The sequence below is a fragment of the Pongo pygmaeus genome, chromosome 16, assembly GCF_028885625.2.
Source record: "Pongo pygmaeus isolate AG05252 chromosome 16, NHGRI_mPonPyg2-v2.0_pri, whole genome shotgun sequence".
NCBI lineage: Eukaryota > Metazoa > Chordata > Mammalia > Primates > Hominidae > Pongo > Pongo pygmaeus.
Genome location: NC_072389.2, coordinates 85,337,021 through 85,351,132, shown reverse-complemented (window position 1 = coordinate 85,351,132; position 14,112 = coordinate 85,337,021).

Genomic DNA, 14,112 nt, shown 5'->3' with positions numbered 1-14,112 from the left:
ATGAAGAACTTTTTCCCTAGCTGTGGGTTGGAAGGTCAGGATATTTAGGAGCAAACAATTATACCTCCCATTTTTATAGCACATTACAGTTCGCTAGGTGGTTTTATGTCCATTGTCTTATTTGATCTTTCCAATGACTTTGTAAAGCAGGAAGGGTAGGAACTAGTACTCTGAATGACTTGCCCAAAATCTCACAGTTAGTAAATGGCAGTGCTGGAAGGCTGAACAAAAACCAATCTGGTTCTCTACCAGAGCATGCCCCACTTCCTTGACCACCTAATTCCTCTTTTCTTTGTAAGTTTTCTTAGACAGATAGCATAAATCGTTAATGGACTACTACCCATTGGCTCTTGGACAAAGCAGGAGTGAGCAAATGTTTCCTGTCAGGGGACAGGTAACAAATGTTTTAGACTCTGCAGACCATACAGCCTCTATCACAACTTTTCAGCTTCGTTGTTTTAGTCTGAAAGCAGCTCTAGGCAATACATAAACAAATGAGCATGGAAGTGTTCCAATAAAACTTTATTTAGAAAAACAGGTGGTGGGCCAGATTTGGTCCTTGGGCTGTAGTTGGCCAACCCTTGACATAAAACTTTGCAGGATGATTCTTGTCCTCTCCAAGATCTGCCCCCATCTTCCCTCATTGCCTCCAGATCAATAACCAGGGTCCAGCTTCAGTTTGAACAGAACACAGATATAGAGTCCTTACTTTGGGAAGAAATAGTCCACATAACTGAAAGAATTTCAAGAACTGGCTAATATGTACTAATAGAAACTAGGGAGCAAACGCCCCAGTATCTCAAAGGTTTGGGAAAGGGAAAGGTGACAAGGAGAATATAAGGCTGCGTTGGGAGAGTTTAATTGATGTAGAGGCACTCTCCCCTGACTTGGGGTTTAATATCCTGCTAAACTCAGGTAGAGCCAGTTGTACTTACTGCTGGAATGGCTCCTCCAAGCTTTCACTCAACAATAGCCTTCAGCAAATGAAGTTGAGACACTGGGTCTGCCTTGGCAGCATATAGAGGAAGAGTCAGGAGAGCCAGGGAGGTGGAAATGTAAGAAGGACTCACTGAGACCAGAGAGCCCACCATGTGTGGGACAGCATCCCTGGAAATGCGTGAAAGAGGCTTCTTTACTAAGCCAATAAAAATCCACTGATGACAGAGGCATTAGCACTTTTAAGAAGCTCAGTGGCCACTGTCTTCCACTGGCCTGGATTGACACTAGAAAATGCTGCATAGAACTAGGCTCTCTAGTAAATTGATGTGACAGGATTCCCACAAAGCAAGAATCACTTTGGTCAGAGACGAGAAAGATGTGTTAACATAACAGGCACACATGGCCTCAGAGATTGATGGTAATGCCCATTAGGCCATAGTATTCCTGGGGGGGTAAGATAAATGGGTAGCTGGCTAGGGTGTAATCTGACCTCAAAACAGAAAAAGTGGAGTTCTGATGAGCAGAGGTCAATGTCAACTGCTGCAGTAGAAAATCACTGTTCCTTCTACAGTTTCCAGAGTTAAGTCAGTTCACAGACCCAGGACCTATTGCTTCCCTGAGAGAAATCAATATTCTTCCAGTCCTTTCCCAAAGGGATCTGTGGCTACTTCCCAGAATAACTGTATGTGTGCACTCTTAGATATGAGTTCTAGGCTAAAACTGATGATAAGGGACCCAGCATGCCACTGTGGCCCCCACCCTCCCAGTTAGAGTGGGGATGGGGAAGGTCACGTGATGCCCTGGCCCAAATTCTCTCACAGTGGGTCCATTGTATCCACAGACCTACCCTCTAGTTATTCTGTCAGTTGTCAAGTATATAATTATTTCTAGCAGCTGACAGGACGTCTCATTCATTTCCTGGTCTGTGGAGAAAGAGCTATTCAAGCACAAAGGGTGAGTGGAAGTCCGTGAAACAGCCCCTCACCCTGGTGAAGACAGCAAATTAGAATCCATTCTGCCTCCTGGGTGGAATGGCAAATATTAGTGGCTTCCTCAAAGATGGAAAGAGTGCAAGTGTGATGGTCGTCATCACATCTCTGTATTCAATTCATCTACATGGCTTCTGCAAAAACGAAATAGATAGAGTAGATGATGGTGAACTACCTTAAACTAAGCCAAATGATAGTTTGCAACCGCTATGCCAGATATAGTATCTTTACTGAAAGAAATAAACACAGCCTCGCTCTAGGACTGTGGCTATTGAGCTGGCAATAAGTTCTTTTCAAACCCCATCAGTAAGAATAAAAAGCAGCTTACCTTTCTGTGGGAAGGACAGGAGTACACATCGACTGCCTTGATCTAGGGCAATGTTAATGCTTTTCCTCTCTGTCTTAGTAGAGTATGCAGGGATCTGATTGTCTTGACATTTACAAGGCATCATGATGGCCCACTATATGAATGACATCATGCTAACTGGATTGATGAGCCAGAAGTGGAAAGTATTCAGATACCCAAGGAAAACACATACTGCCAGAATATTGAAGAAAAAAGCCATGAAAATTCAGGGGCTGGTCACACTGGTGATGCTTCCAGGCATTTAGTGGTCTGAGACTTGCCAGGTTATTCCCTGTAAGATTGGTTGCTGCACCCTGCAATCTCTACCACTAAGGTTTGGTAGGGTTCTCGGGATTTTGAAAGCAGCGTGTATAGTCCTTAGGAATATTACTCCAATTCATTTATCAGACATGCTGGAAGGCTTCCAGTTTTGAGCAGGACACGAGTGAGAGAGGATTCTCTAACAGGTCCAAGCTGGCATTCACACCAATTTATATTGAGCTCCCACTGCTCAGGCCATGTGACTGGGAGATCTGATACAGCTAGAAGAATCTGAAGGGAGTGAGGATGCTCTGTGGATTCTCTGGCAATCACCACAGGGGAGTTTCAGCTCATACCCCCAGAGTTCTAGATCAAAGCTATACCATCTGCAGCAGGGAATAGCTTGCCATTTGAGAGTATCTTCTGTCATGCTGCTGGGCGTGCCTGAGTTCCTGACCACAGAATCGCAAGTGAGTATGAGATTGGAGCTGAGTATTATGAACTGATATTTTTCAGATGCACTAAGTCATGTTGAACATTGTATATTCAGAATTGGGTCCAAGAAGGTTCAGAGGTGGCCTCAGTGGGAAGTCCAAACCTGCAAGACTGCTACCTTTGACACACCAGTGCCACCTCCTCAACTTATACCCATGGCCTATGGCAGAATACAGAGGGGTCCCTATGATTAACAGATAGAGGAGGAAAAACTGAGGCTTACTTCATAGATGGATGCGCTCACTTACGTTGATGCTAAACAAAGCAGGAATGCTGCTGCCCACATCCCCACTCAGGGGTGGTCATGAGGGACATGTGGGAAGGTAAATCCTCCCAGTGAGCAGAGCTCACCACCCTAGATGGTCAAGTTTGAGTGGAAGAAGAAGTGGGATGAAGTAAAACCATACATAAACTTCTGGGTAGCGGCAAATGTTTTGGCTGAAGAGGCCGAAAGGAGCAAGATTGGGAGATCAGAGGTCAGAAGGACAAAGGAAAGGCCTGAGGAAGGACTGATGGGAGGAGGAAAAAGCATGCAGAACTTTGTATTTCACATGAATGCCCACCAAAGAATATGCACGGCGAAGGAAACATTCACCTGCCATGTTTTAGTTTGAGGCAGCCAGCTTCTCTCTAGACATTCCGGTGCTTGGGCAATGGGCCCATGAATGGAGAGGCTACAGAAACAAGGGAAGATGCTACAAATGGGCCCCATGGCATGGGGTCCCTTTCATCAGTGTGAATCTGACTACTGATGCAGCTAAATGTTTGTCCTGTCACCAGCAGAGGCTGATGCTGAGTCTTTGATATGGTACCAGCCCTTAAGAAGACCAGCCAGCCATGTGGTGGCAGGATGATTACAATAGAACCCTCCACCTAGAAGGGAATTGTCACCTAATTCATATAGGGGTTTGACTAACCTGCCCATTGTGCTTCCTCCAGCTCTCCATGCAAAGTCTTAAAGAACACCAGGTTTAATGGCATAGAATCTTGAACAATATTGATTCAGACCAAGGAATACATTTTATGACAAAGAAGGGGTGTGAATATGTAACTACCATATACCACATCATCTGGAAGATACCAACATACAGAACAATGAAATTATTTTTAAAGACTTAGAGTAAGTGCCAGATTGGGGACAACACCTGCAGAACTGGGGCTCTTTCCTCCAGAATGCAATATATACAATGAACCAAGGGTCATGCCGGGTGTAGTGTCCCCAATATCTAGAATGTACATATTCAGGAACCAAGAGACAGAAGTAGCAGTGGTCTCGCTCACCATTATTCTCCATGACTTTCTTGCAATATGTGTGCTTCCTGCCTCTATTACTCTAAATTCTGTTGGATCGTAGGTTGTGATTCCCAACAAGGGAGAGGTTCTAGCAAGATTACAGTAAGTTTCCACTGAACTGGAGCTATGACTACCACCTGGTCATTTTGAGTTTCTCATGCCAGCAGGACTAGTAGGCAAGGAAAAATGTTAACAGATTGGCAGACATAATTGTCCCTATCATAGAAACTGGGATTGCTGCTATATAATGAGGTCTGAAAGGAGTATATACAAAATGCAGGGGACACTCCGGGTGGCTCTTAGTGCTTTTTCACCAAGAGATAATGGTAAAAGGGAAAAAGTAGCAACTACCACCATACAATGGTAAGAAAAGTTAGAGTTCAGACCCCTAAGGAGGGGTCCGTAAGGTCTGGGTTACCCCACCAGCCAAGCAACCTAGACTAGATAAATCACTGGTAGGGGATTCTGGAAGGGGAGATAAAAGAGAACATCAATTTCTGCCTCAGTCCCAGTTATAGCAGCAAGGACTGTAGCTTGTTCTGCTAACCCTCCTGTATCAAATCAAGTCTTTTTTTTTTTTTTTTTTTTTGAGACAGAGTCCCACTGTCACCCAGGCTGTAGTGCAGTGATGTGATCTCAGCTCACTGCAATCTCTGTTTCCTGGGCTCAAATGATTCTTGTGCCTCAGCCCTCCCAAGTAGCTGGGATTACAGGCATGCACCACTACACCTGACTGATTTTTTTTTTTCTTTTGAATAGAGACAGGGTTTCTCTGTGTTGGCCGGGCTGGTCTCCAACTCCTAGCCTCAAGTGATCCACATGCCTCGGCCTCCCAAAGTGCTAGGATTACACGCATGAGCCACTGCACCTGGCCCTGTAACAAGTCTTGATGAGGCTCCTTCACAAGGCTCTCTGGCCCAAGCAGTGTGAGGACTGGGCTGTGTCAGACATCTCTTATGCTTTACCTCCTATTCCTTGGCCCACCTTTTTATTTTTTTATTTTTATTTGAGAAAGAGACTTGCCCTGTTGCCCAGGCTGGAGTGCAGTGGCACGATCTTGGCTCACTGCAACTTCCACCTCCTGAGTTCAAGCAATTCCCTGCCTCAGCCTCTCAAGTAGCTGGGATAACAGGCACCTGCCACCATGCCCGGCTAATTTTTTTTTTTTTTGTAGTTTTAGTAAAGACGGGGTTTCACCATCTTGCCCAGGCTGGTCTTGAACCCCTGACCTCGTGATCCACCCGCCTCAGCCTCCCAAAATGCTGGGGTTACAGGTGTGAGCCACTGTGGCCATCCTCCTTGGCCCATCTTTTACCCCACCAAGTGCTAGGGCAATCAGCTTTGTGCAGGTATAACTTGGCAGTGCCAAGCCTTGGCTTTATTATGAATCTCCCACTTTCTGCTTCTGGGCTTCTCTAAAGCCTTAGCATGAGCCACATGTGGGAACCCACCCAGCATTCACTCACACGTGTATAACCTGGGGACTGGACAAAGTTAATGACCATAAGATAACTGGGCCCATGGGGCACAGGAGCCTGCAGATAAATGCTCCACTCTTTGGTATCTGGGTGGACATCTATGAGGCACATTCTCTTCTGCTCCTGAGGTCTCAGTAGAATTGAGCCTTAGCCATCCACAGCAGTGACCAACTCAAGAACGCATTCTTGATCAGCTTTTCCTTCTTCCCCCTGCACACTCCCTTTCCCCTCCTCCTGATCCCTGAGGTCTCAAAATAAACCATCTTCCCGAAAGCCTTTGTCACAGGTTTTTCTTTCTGAGGGACTCAGGCCAAGACAATGACCTCCTTTCCCTCCCCTCGCCTCCATCACTGCTCCTTTGCCAACCAAGAGAGGCTACTGAGGATACTCTTCATGAAGAATGCCTCCTCCAAAGTGACTTTCTAACTGCCTAAAAACCTATTGATGGGATTTCAGTCGCTAACCACATCTATTTGAAAATGGTATTAAACATCCCCACCCAACATACCCCATTGCAAAAGTGATTTGACAGGAAAATCTTTTTTTTCTGATTTTTCCACCCTTGTTTCTCTTTTCCATTTGTCCTTTTTGCAGTTACTGGCACTCAGAGGCAGAAAGGTGAAGTAACTCTTTCACACTGCCCCATGTCACTGTTCTTCATTTTTCCTCAGCAGGCGAGGACAGGTTTTCTCAATCTTCGCACTATTGACATTTGGGAACAGATAATTCTTAGTTGGGGGAGCTGTTTTGTTCATTGCAGGATGTTTAGCAACATCCCTGCCCTCTACCCACCAGATGCTAGTAGCAACTCCAATGTGACAACCAAGAATGTCTCCAGACATTGCCAAATGTCCCCTGGGGGCAAAGCCACTCCTGGTTGAGAATCACTGGTCTAGGAAATCTTTCTGGTCCTCCTATGCACCCTCTGTCATCTATCTCATACTCCTGTAAAGAAAATACTTATCTTTCCTTCTTTTCTAAATAAAAATACAAATTATTAAATATTCATCAAGCAGCTGCTACATGCCAGAGTATGTCCTAGGCATTATGCCATTAAGAAATGACACATTAATACTAGTACTTAAGTGTTTGATTTCATTCATTCAATCATGCATGCATTCCTTCAACTAGTATTTATTGAGTGCCTAGTCTGTGTCAGGAAATATTTTAAGCACTGAAAATCTATTATTGAAGAAAGGAAATAAAAATCCTAAGGCACATAATAGTCACTCCCCATGGTATGGTAAAATATATGGGGTCTGGGGATAGTACAGACCTGAGTTTAAGTCCTATTTTTGTTATCTTCAGGCTGTTCGGTCCCAGGATGGTACTTAGTTCCTCTGAGACCCAGTTCCTGGTCTAGAAAATGGGGTGCTGTAATGCCTACCTTAGCAGGCCAGCTTAAAGAGTGAAGGCAATGTATGCCGCATGCTCATAATAGTAGCTGTCACCACAGGACAATTATTATTCATTCTGACAGTTTGTTACATTGTTGTGGAAGATCAGACGTGGAAAGGTCCTTCGACATTAAGTGATCCGACCCCCTCATTTTACAGAAGAAAATACCAGTACTTACAATGATGACAAAGTTAGGAAAACAACATGGGTCTCCTTTTCATTTCTCATTAAATGAAATAATTGCTATATACACAAAATTGTACTAAAATGATGGCACTGTAATTATCACTTACTCTCCTATTTTCCTGTCTCTTAGGTAGGTGTAATAGTGAACATTCTAACAGTAATGATAACGAGAAGGCTCTCATCAACTCTAGACCCTAGGTATCATTTTCGCATTGTTCATTTAATCAGCAAATGTTTACCAAAATGTCTATTGTTTGCCAAGCCGTCAATGTTCTAGGCATTGGGGAAGTGAAGGTGAACAAGACAGCCGATATCCCTGCCTCTATGGTGCCTATACTTTAGTAAGGGAGACGGACAAGAGATAATTAAATACATTAGTAGATTAAGTGATTACAGATCACCAAAGAAGCCAGGAAGAAAATAAACGGGTGTTATGACAAAGAATAACAGAAGTGACTGATTTGGATAAGGGGTAAGGGAGGGCTTGTTAGTGGAAGTGACATTGAAGCTGAGAACTAAAACATTAGGAGGGGCCAGTGCTGTGAGGAGTGACAGCAGAATGGTGCAGGCAAAGGAAAGAGCAGATGCAAAGGCCCTGAGGTTGGGAGGAGCATGACAAGTTCGACGGGTCTTTTAGCTAGACCTCAGTGAGAAAGGCTGGAGAGAAAGGCAGAAGGTATGCAGTGTTTAGACTTTATCCCCAGTACAATAGAAAGCCATTGATGTTGAGGACAGGGGTTGTGGACAGCAATTTCCTGACCTGGTATACCTTGTAAATTACCCTACTTGCAAAGTAGAGAGGGTCATTGGCTGTCAGTGGACCTCATGGAGAGGAAGAGGCCCTACCTCCGTGGAGACTGAAGCATGTACCAGTCTAGCTGGCTTAGATCCACGCCCCCTGATTTCAGCTGTCACTGCAGATAAGAGCAGGATTACACTTGACAATTCTCACAGATGCAATTTTTATTTAGCCTTTCCAGAGCCCATTTAGGTTGGCATTTGAGTAATGAATCAGAGGAATGTTCTGCCCAGTATGGGAAGGCAGGTCAGAAACCTTTCTAAAATGCAAATCTGATTGTGTCTCTCCCTTGCTTAAAACCTTTCATTACAGGCCGGATAAAGGACACACTTCCTGGCATGGAATTCAAGTCCCTTCCACACATGGCTCCTGATCACCATTCCAGCTCACATCTGTTGCTACACACCATCCTACTTCTCCAGACCCAAAACTCCCAATTCTCCTGGACACATTATGTGTCTCCATGCCTCAATTTCTCCTTTCTTTCCTCTTTTTTGCATTTTTGGACTCACACAAACAATGATCAACTCGTCTCAGGATGTCCCCAGCTTTAGCACTAGAAGTTGCAGTTTGGGAAACCTTTCAGTCCTGGGCACACCAAGACAGTTGAGTTGATGGTTAATTATACGTGTCCACTTGAGTGGGACTTGGGGAGCCCAGATATTTGGGCAAATGTTATTTTTGGTGTTTCTGTGAGGCTGCTTTTGAATGAGATTAAGATTTTGCTGGGTGTGGTGGCTCATGCCTGTAATTCAGCACTTTGGGAGGCCGAGGCAGGTGGATCAGTTGAGGCCAGGAGTTTGAGACCAGCCTGGCCAACATGGTGAAACCCCATCTCTACCAAAACTACAAAAATTAGTTGGGCGTGGTGGCACGCACCTGTAATTCCAGATACTTGGGAGGCTGAGGCATGAGAATCGCTTGAACCCTGGAGGCAGAGGTTGCAGTGAGCTGAGATCATGCTACTGCACTCTGGCCTGGGCAACAGAGCAAGACTCTGTCTCAAAAAATAAACAAACAAGCAAACAAAAAACATTTAAATTGTAGACTGAGCAAAACAGATGGCCCTAGCCCTCCCTATTGTGGGTGGGCCTAATTCCATCCCTTGTGATGGGTAATTTTATGTGGAAACTTGCCTGGGCCGTGGGATGCTCAGACATCTGGATAAACACAATTTCTGGATGCGTCTGTGAGGGCATTTCTGGAAGAGACTGGCATTTGAATTGGTGGACTGGGTAAAGCAGATGGCCCTCCCCAGTGTGGGTGGGCCTCATCCAATCCCTTGAGGTCCTGAACAGAAAAAAACGGTGGAGTAAGGGGACTAACTCTGCATGACTGATCAAGCTGGGACATCGATATTCTTCTGTCCTCGCAGCTTCTGGTTCTCAGGCCTTTAGCCTTGAACTGAAATCTACACCATGGTCTCTCTGGCTCTAAGGCCATCAGACTACACCACTGGCTTTCCTGAGTCTCCAACTTGCAGGCAGCAGATTGTAGGACTTCTCCAAGGGAGGCTGGGGCAGGCAGATCACTTGAGTCCAGGAGTTCAAGGCTGCAGTGAGCTATGATTATGCCACTGCCTGGGCAACAAAGCAAGATCCTGTCTCTAAAATAAATACAATAAAATAAATGACATGAAGGAATCTTGAATGCATATTACTAAGTGAAAAAGCCAAGCTGAAAAGGCTACATACTGTATAATTCCAACTACATGGCATTCTGGAAAAAGAAAGCAATGGAGACAGTAAAGAAATCAGTGGTTGCCAGGGATTAGATGGAGGAGGAGGGATGAATAGGTAGAGCGCAGAGGTTTTTAGGGCAGTGAAACTACTCCGTATGATACTATAATGATGGATACATGTCATTATGCATTTGTCCAAACCCAAAGGACGTACAACACCAAGAGTGAACTCTAACGTAAACTACGGACTTTAGGTGATAATGATGCATTAATGTACGTTCATCAGTTATAACAAATATACCACTCTGGTGCAGGACGTTGATAGTGAGAGAGGTTGGGTATGGGGCTAGTGGGGAGGGAGCATATGGAAACTGTATTTTTCATTCAATTTTGCCATGAACCTAAAACTGCTCTAAAAAATGGCTCTATTAAAAACTATACCCTGAATTCTGGTACAAAATGTCATCTGGATAGAACTCTTAATGCTGCCTCTCCTGACGTCTTATTCAAATACAGGCAAATGCAAAAATGCATATGTATATTGACTGATTAATAATCTGATGCAAGAGTCAGGGAGAAGAGAAGCTGAAGCAAATTGCAAAGCAGATTAACTAAATAGGGAAAAATGTATCCAGCTTCAGCTCCTGGTGTACCTTGTTTACCTACCCTTCATGAAACAGACAACAATGATCAAAGATTGGCTTGCACTTTGAATCTGTCTGTTTTCATCTGTTCCAGCCTTGAGTCCTAGGGCTCACCAGAAAATGGGCAGCCAGTTCTTTATTCTGTGCTGCTGCTCCACGAGGAGGGAAAGAGTCTGTTCTGATTTGTTTGTCGTCTTCCCATGTCCAGGCAGAGAGCTCAAAACTCAAAACAACTAAGCAGATGAAAGAAAGGTGAGCAGACTGCTATGTGCACAATACTTTCTGAAACGCATGGTTCTCAGAAGAAAACTCTCTCTTCCTTCTCAAAAAATTACTGAAGAGATAGCCTCTGTGAACCAGGAACGAAGTTCTAGGGAGAGAGCAGATTTAGATGAAAAGATAAAAGGATGAAGCAAACAGACAAGAAAAGGAGATAGGAAGATGAATGTAAAAAAGAAATGAGTGAGTTGAGAGGTGCTAAGCAGCAAATGAGAAAGAGTGTTGTGGTTTTAAAACCTGACCACAAATTCTTTGACACTCCTGCTTTCAAGAGGTGCAGTCTGCATTCCGCCGCTTACATCTGAATGGGTGCTTTGCCCAGCACTGTCCAACACAAACATAATACAAGCCACGTGTGTCATTTTAAATTTTCTAGTGGCTGCATAGAAAGAGTAAAAAGAAAACAAGTGAAATTAGTGTTAATATATTTTATTTAACCAAACATATCCAAAATATTATTTCAACATGTAATAAATTTAAAAGTTAATAATAAAATATTTTACATTCCTTCTTGAATATTAAGTCCTTGAAACTCAGAATGTGTCTTGCACTTACACTTGCCTGAAGTCTCACTTCAGGCTAACTACATTTCCAGTGACCACAGCCACATGTGACCAGTCCCAACCATTCTGTGCAGTGCACGTTTTGACCAACAGAGTATGATGGAAGAGGTGCTATGTGACTTCCAAAGCTAGATCATAAATCGCCGTGCAGCGTCCGCCTTGCATTAGGAACACTTACACTGGAGCCCAGAGGGAAGATGGAAGAAGTCCAACTACCCTGAGATTACCATGCATTGAGGAAACTCAAGCCATATGGATGGGCTACAAATAGGTGTTCTGATTGACTTATCAACTTAGGATGGCCACTGAGCCATCCTTGCCAGGTACTGGACAGGTGAATGAAGATTCTAGCCCCCAGCCATTTAAACCAGCCTTAGCCATTCAAGATGAGGCCCCAGACATAGTGGAGTTATGACAAGTTACTCTCTGTGTGCCCTTTATAAATTCCTGACTCACAGAATCTGCAAGCATAATTAAATGGTCATTGTTTTATACCACCAAATGTTGGCATGATTTGTTAGACAGTTATAACATAAAAATAAAAGTTACCGCCTCACTAGAAGGAGTTAAAGAGTAGAACTGATGTAACCAGAAAGAAGATAATTGTTATGGAGGGCAAACTTTAGCATTTGTTCTGGAATTCAGAGGCAAAGAAAAATGAGATGAAGCAATAAAAAAGATGTTAGACATGGAAGTCAGAAGACGGAGGGACAATTTACTTTTGTCTCCTTGAAGAGTTGCCTGAATTGAAGCATTATCAAAGGAACACTAGAAAAAATATTTCCCAAACAGATTGTCATTTAGACTGTCCATGACTTATCAGCAACAACTGATCCAAATGAAAACTGAGTGATCTATTCAAAGTATCCATCCAAAATGTTATCATTTGCCATAGTATCAATTAGGAGAAAGAACAAAATAAGAACATTTACAATGTTCAAACACTGAGTCTATTACACACAGACTTTTATTAAAAGGCCTATAAAAGGATGTATTTAAACATAAATGGGAGATATGAAATAGAAGAAACAATAAGGAAACACACAGGAATTCATAAAATATGTTGGTAAATTTAACATCTCCCTTTAAAATCTGATATTTTCGTGTTAAAGGGCAAACTAAAATTCTAAATAATAATAACAAAAAAATAGCATAAGCATCTCGATGCATAAAGGCCTTATCCATGGTTGGGGGAAGAATAAAAATATCTTTTTTTTAAAAGTGTAGCTAAATATTTTTAAATTAAGTATGGGCACTTAAAAACCAGAAACATTGGCCAGGTGCGGTGGCTCAAGCATGTGATCCCAGCACTTTGGGAGGCCCATGTGGGTGGATCACCTGAGGTCAGGAGTTTGAGACCAGTCTGGCCAACATGATGAAACCCCGTCTCTACTAAAAATACAAAAAATTAGCCAGGTGTGGTGGTGAGCACCTGTAATCCCAGCTACTCGGGAGGCTGAGGTACGAGAATTGCTTGAACCCAGGAGGCGGAGGTTGCAGCGGGCCGAGATCGTGCCACTGCACTCCAGCCTGGGCAACAAGAGTGGAATTCCATCTCAAACAAACAAACAAAATAAAAAAACCAGGAACACCATCTACAGTTTCCAAATCAGGAGAGTTGAGTAAAAAAATGAAAACAGGAAATATTATCAGGCCAACAGAAGGCAGAGAAGAAGAAAAGAGAGAAGAAAAGAATGAAAAGAGAGAGAGAAATAAGTCCAACTGCATCAGTAACATTTTTCCACTTATATAGCTTGATAGCCTATAACACAGTGCTTTATAATATTTATGGATACATAAATAACATGTATCAAAAGTATAAAACAACATGCTTGGAAATGATGCTCTAATTCATGACAGTACTTACCTTTGGGGAAGAAGAGAGGGTACTAGTGTTAGGTACTATTACACAGGGGTCTCAATTTCTCTGGAATATTTAATTTCTTTAAACAAAGTTCAATATAATAGGATACTGTGTTAAAACTGGGTAAAACTGGAGTAGTCAGTACATAGGTATGATATTATTCTCTATTCTTAGCTGTGTGTTTGAAATAGTCTCTCAAAAATAAATGTAGCAGGAGAAAGAATGCAAGAACCTCTTCTCCATTTGTAGCTGCTTCTTTGAGCCCAGAGAAGGCTGAATCTATGGGACCTATAAATAGTGGGGAAACCCATTTTGTGGGCACTTCACAGCAAGAATAAAAACTCAGACTGGAATGCCAGCCTATGGATCTAAGAACTGCTGCTCCAGTAACAATTAGACTTCAAAATGCAAAATCTGTTTGCAAACTTCCCTCCCCATGTGTATTTTTTAGGAAACCTTGGGTTGCCAACAGAAGGATGAGTCAGTCTCTCAGCCTTCCTAGCCAGAGACACAACCAGAGCCAAGAGAAACTTGTCGCAGTAAACACATGGGAATGGTGGGCGTTCTGCAAAGTTAACATTCTATAAAGATCGGCAAAGCTGATTTTCTGACAGTCTATGGGGAAAATAAACCCTTTTAAAGTATGCCTTTTCGAATGAGCTTTTCAGAGACTTGAGATAGCCTCATTAATTTATTATGTAAATGTCATTTGGTCCTAAATGTGCACTGGTCCACCCATCCCCCTACTCCCCAACTACACAGACCTTCTTCAGCTCTCAGCATTTTAACAGCACAGTCATATGCACTTTGGTGTGAATTCTCCCTCAGAATGAGGCCTACATCCATGACTTAAAAATTAGAGGCAGAAAGGAGAGTATGAAATGTCTAAATGGGCCG